We start from the raw sequence: 6,180 nt of genomic DNA, 5'->3' as shown, positions 1-6,180 counted from the left end.
CCCAAGAGTTTTTTTTTGCCCTCTTCCTTAGTTTATTTTCATATTTTATTTAAGAGTTTTTGTTTAATCATGTCTATGGTTAACTAAACCTTTAGATAGGGCTAAGAGGTGAAGCTCGTAGTGTGTTGGGATGTTTATCTTGCTTTGATTCTTATTTATGTTGAACTTCATTGGTTTCTAGTTTGATATTAAAGGAATATTTTCAGTTTTCTATGATTTATTACGACTCAAATTACAATAGATGTTGTGATAGCTTTAGATATCTTCTTTTCCTATTTTGAGGTTGTGAGATTGGTAAATCTTATTGTTCACCATCGTCTCCTAGAAATAGTAGGGTGATGGAATCCCTTCTAATCATCACAATTCTCCTCCATTGAGAATTAGGTCAATGAAACATTCAAATTTGATTTAAATTGCTTTATCTTCCAATTGGATAGGATATGACTCCAATTCCAATTGTATTCCTCAAATCAAGTAAGGTAGCATCTTGATAGTTACAAGTGGATCCTTGACACCCTAGTTCCTACCTTTATATTCATAAGTTTTAATCAACAGCATTCACACTCACTTGTAATTATTTCAGAATTCAGATTTAAATCTTCTTTTAGTTCTACTTCTAATTATTTCAGAATTCAGAATACATACAAGTTTAGTCCCTATGGATTTGACTTCGGTCTTACCGAGTAATTATTGCATCGCGACCCTACACTTGGTGTTGCGCTGTTGCTAGGGACTATGACTAAATTTTTCTGGAATTAATTAGTTTTGAAATTAGGTTAAGATTAGGGTTAACTTTTTTGTTTTGTTTTTAGATTAGAATTTTTTTCTAAAATTGTTTTTAGAAAGTAACATTATTTTGTGTTTTGTAGATTTTAACACAACAACTCGAATTTGGTAAGCTCTTTCCAATTCTCTCTTATCCTTTTAGATTTTTTATTTGCTTTAGTTTTCTTTCTTCGTAGGTTTAGTTACTTGAGGGCTGCGAGTGTTTCATGCCCAAGTAGGTTCATGACAACACTCTCCGTCTCTTAAGTGAAGGTGGATTAGTCGAAGGGTTGCCTATCTATTACAGGATTAAACACCACTTGAGACCGTTTGAGTCAATAGAAGTGATGGCTGCAAATCAACCTCAACCTCCGGTTGAGGAAGTTCAAGATGAAAATGAGGTGCATAATGCACTCCTGCCTCGTACTCTACGAGATTATTTACAACTGGTGGGGGTGAGTACACCTTCCTACATGATATTTCAATTGAATACAGGAACTGTAGATGTTTAACTAGGGGTGATTCAACTCCTTCCTAAGTTTCATGGACTAGAATTTGAAAGTCCATACTTGCATATGAAAGAGTTTGATGAGATAATATCTACATTACACTTCCTAAACGTGTTTGAGGACATGGTAAGACTCAAAATTGTTTCCTTTCTCTTTGAAAGAAAAGCCTAAATTGTGGTTACATTCCTTAAGACCACCGTCCATTGGCACATGGGTTGAAATGACAAGGGAGTTCCTTAAAAAGTTCTTCCCATATCACAAAACGAATACCTTAAGGAAAGCAATCATGAATTTTACACAAAAAGAGGATGACACCTTTTTCCAATGTTGGGAGCGATTTAAGGATCTCATAAATTCATGTCCACAACATGGCTATGAAACATGGAGGATAACAAGCTTTTTCTATGAGGGATTGACCTCATCCATGCACCAATTTGTGGAGATGATGTCTAATGGGGAATTCATGAACAAGGAAGCCATGATGCATAGGATTATTTTGATAAACTTGTTGAAAACGCGTAATCATGGGATACCTCCTTAAGAACTACCACTTCTAAGCCTACTCAATTGAGAATTGTCTTCTAATTCTTACTTTTCAAGAGATATTGAATGAGCAATCAAATCCCGTAAACAACTACCAAAGACCGTTTAGTGGACCCACCTCAAATACATATAACTCAACTTGGAGGAACCATTCAAATTTTAGTTGGAGAAATGGACAAATTACTACTCCTCAAGGGATCCTTAACCAATTTCTGAATCAAAGGAAACCTCAAGAGGATCTAGTCTTAAAACATATTCAAAATCATGAACTTTTTAATCAAGGTATGTTGTAAGCTTTTCAAGATGTTACAAAGGTCATACAAGGGCTTGAGACAAAAATTCAATTGGGGAGAAAGGGATCCTTTCAGCCCAGCCCCTCCCCATTCCAAAATTGTAATATGAAATAAGTGACCTAAGCTCTTTAAATCAGATGGAGCAAGCTAAGTCTATCACCACTCTTAAGATTGGGAAGATTATTGACAAAACTATTCCAGCGAGGGCTAAAATGCCTAAAGACTTGGAAGAAGCTGAGAATGATAGACCTAATAATGCTCCACATGGGTTAGAACTGGAACCTTAAAGTAACCCGATTGCGCCATTCCCTCAACGATTGATTGTACCAAAACCTCTAGCTAACTCACAGGATATTCTAGAGGTTTTAAAATAAGTGACGGTCAACATTCCTTTACTGGATTTTGTTAAATAAATCCCTTCATATGCCAAATTTTTGAAAGGTCTATGCATTACCAAAAAACGGTAAAACATTCAAAAGAAAATTTTTCTGACAAAAAAGATGAGTGCCATCCTTAAGCAAGATGTGCCACAAAAATATAAAGATCCTGGTAGCCCAACTATCACTTGTATAATCGGGAATCAGCAGATTGAGCGCTCACTTCTTGACTTAGGAGCGAGTGTCAATTTGATTCCTTTCTCAGTATACGAACAACTAGGTCTAGGTGAATTAAAACCCTCCCAGACCACATTACAATTTGTTGATTATTCAGTCCATGTACCGAGAGGGATAATCAAAGATGTGTTGGTCTAGTTTGACAAATTCTATTACCCAGTAGATTTTATCGTCCTAGATACTCAACCCATTATAGATATAAGCACTCAGATCCCCATCATCCTTGGTCGCCTATTCCTTGATACATCCAACGTCATTATCAACCGTAAGAATGGAATTCTGAATTTTTCTTTCAGGAATATGACATTGGAGCTCAATATCCTTTTCAACATGAGCATAAAGTCAGAGGATATTGATGATATCCACAACATTAACTTGATAGATTCTTTCGTAGAAAATAAAGCACTTCTGACTCTATACTCTGACCCTTTAAAGGAGTGCTTAGCTCACTCCCCTAATTTGGATGATGACATGATTAGGGAGATGAATGCCATGCTTGATGCCACGTAGGTACTTGAAGTTAACCAGTGGAGGCCACAATTTGAGAAATTACCCCAAACCAATGTAGTACCTCTACCATCTAGCCTCAAAGCATCGGAGCTTGACCTAAAATCTTTGCCCGCTGATCTTAAATATGTCTATTTAGGTTAAAATGAGGCATACCCTGTCAGACCCGTATGTTAATCTGTATCATTCCTTAGACTCTCGCGATCATCCCTGTCAAATTTCAGCAACCCGCGACCTGTAACTAGCGTTTGCCTATGACCTTGAGTCGTGTCTCGTATATCTGAGTCAACTCGACCTGAGACTTATACCCTTGCGACTGCGTTGTCGCTGTAGTTCCAACGCCGCGTCTCGCGCACCGATGCGATACCCTGGCCAGGAGTTGTGGGCCTGCATTTATTTCGAGCTAAAACACCGCGTAAGAGAGTCTCTATCAAATGTTAAATGAATCACATCAATCAAGTACACCCATACCTCTCTTTCCTCAAAGTCAAATAACCCATACCCCTCAAGTTAAGTACACCCATCACTCAGCCATCACACCCATCCCTCTCCCTTACATCACTCCTCTCTCTTTTTCTCTCTCTTCATTCCCAAGCAGCTTAAGGAGGTGACCGTCTAAGCTATTCTCAAGGAGAGAAGAGAACTAAGTGTGGCCAACTTTCTACCCCAAGATCTTTAATCCTAGCCCTTCAATCATCATCATCTTCCATTAAAGAGGGAGCTTAGGAGCTTAGCATCCCAAGGAGCCTAGAAAATTTGCAATTGGTGGGTGATTTGTAGGTTAGATTTTATTTTCGATGATGGACCAAGTGGGGCCTACCGATTAATGGTATGGATCCTATTGGGATCCATCTTGATGTATGCTTTGTATTATGTATTGAGAGACCCATAGTGGTGAGGCCCCTCCATCACACGGCTCTCTCTCTCTCTCTCTCTCTCTCTCTCTCTCTCTTTTCCCCGATTTAATGGCCCACTTATGATGTATGTATTTTATCACAATGCTGTCCATCTTCAGGCCCACCATGTTGGGCGTGTTTCATCCTGCTTGCCTAGATGTGGGCTTGGACAAGGGAGAACACAAATATCAATTTGGTCCAAACTATGGTGGGCCACTACGTGGACCCACCTTGATGTATCTATTATGCCACCACCGTCCAAAGGCAGGGACGGTGGGGCCAGATGGCACGTGTGTGCCCTTCACACTGCCCAGCATGGGATGGTGTTGGATGCACTAACTAGACCAGCTGGGATCGGCTGTGATGTTTGTGTTGCATATCTACGCTGTCCACACATATGGACCCTACCTTAATGTGTGTATCCGATCCACATCATCCACCCTATCTCTCAGCTCATTTTAGGCGTTGAGCCGAAAAATGAAGCTAATCTGAAACTTTAGCGGGCCACATCATAGAAAATATTGATATTTACTGTTAAAACATGTTAGGACCCACTGTAATATTTTCGCACGTTAAAACATGCTGAATATTGGACTTGTTAGGTTTATCATGAGCCATAGAATCCAACAGATGGACTGGATCATCCTGATGTGGGCCCCACCTATGAAAAACCTCAGATAAACATATATATATATATATATATATATATATATATATATATATATATATAGTTGACGCTGCTGCTGCCAGCATCCAGAGGATGCTGCAGCAAGTAGCATCCTTGTCCTGTTGCTTGTAAAATGGGCAGGGGCAGTGGGCCCCACCACAGGCCTTACCATGATGTATGTTGAACATCAACACCGTGCATTTGATAGGCCCCCTTTAGAAACTGGGATCCCCCAAAAATCAGCTGTCCATGGAACTCAGGTGGTCCACACCATAAAAAATAGTAGGGGATTGAACGTCTACCGTTGAAACCCTTTTTGGGTCCCAGAAGTTTTGGATAAATATGAAATTTGTTTTTCCTCTTTATTTAGGTCTTTGTGACCTTATCAATTGATGGGATGGAAAATAAATGTTATGGTGGGCCCCACGTGGGACCCACCTATGAAGAGGATTGGCTGGTGTTCGCATATACCAGCTATATAGTTGCTGTATTGACGTCCCAAGTTCTGCGGGTCTCACCTATGATATATGTGTTATCCACACCGTCCATATGCCGGATGGGTGGCCCACCTTGATGTGTATATTGCATCCACACCGTCCAGCTGTCTGGACAGTGGAATGCCACCATGATATATGTGTCCCCCCCCCCCCCCCCCCACCCCCACGCTGTCCATCTGTATCCCCCTCGCTGTCCATCTGTATGTGGGGCCGACCGTGGTGTATGGGCCTTAACCACGCCTTTCATATGTTTTTTAGGGTGAGGCCCACCTTAATGTATGCATTGCACATCAGCACCGTCCATCTGGACATGCCGTGGGATGCATCATGATGTATGTATTGTATATCTATGTCGTCCATTTGTGCGGCCCATTGATGTGACCCACTTGATATATATATAAGGCCCATTGGTGTGGCTCATTGATGCGGCCCACTTGATATATATGAGGCCCGTTGGCGCGACCCACTTGATTATATGAGGTCCATTGGTGCGGCCCATTGATGCGGCCCACTCAATGTATATGAGGCCCATTGGCACAACTCATTGATATAGCCCACTTGATATATATGAGGCCCATTAGCACAGCTCATTGATGCGGCCTACTTGATGTATATGAGGCCCATTGGCGCGACTCATTAATGTGGCCCACTTGATATATATGAAGTCCATTGGCACGACCCATTGATGCAGCCCACTTGATGTATATGAGGCCCATTGGCGTGACCCATTGAAATGACCCACTTAATATATATGAGGCCCATTGGCGCGGCCCATTGATGCGGCCCACTTGATGTATATGAGAACCATTGACGCGACCCATTGATGCGGCCTACTTGATGTATATGAGGCCCATTGGTGCAACTCATTGATGCGGCCTCATTATGATTT

At 40.9% G+C, this 6,180-nt stretch overlaps 1 non-coding gene across 1 annotated transcript; it reads right to left on the bottom strand.

The window, feature by feature from the left end:
* Nucleotides 1-1,541: 1,541 nt before the first annotated feature.
* LOC131238165 (small nucleolar RNA R71) lies at nucleotides 1,542-1,649 on the bottom strand. Its single transcript, XR_009167575.1, has one exon. It is a non-coding gene; the product is annotated as a small nucleolar RNA R71 (small nucleolar RNA).
* Between the last annotated feature and the right edge of the window lie 4,531 nt (nucleotides 1,650-6,180).

The sequence above is a fragment of the Magnolia sinica genome, chromosome 2, assembly GCF_029962835.1.
Source record: "Magnolia sinica isolate HGM2019 chromosome 2, MsV1, whole genome shotgun sequence".
Classification (NCBI taxonomy): Eukaryota; Viridiplantae; Streptophyta; class Magnoliopsida; order Magnoliales; family Magnoliaceae; genus Magnolia; species Magnolia sinica.
Note: the sequence above shows the minus strand (reverse complement) of the source record. Positions and strands in the feature narration are given on the sequence as shown.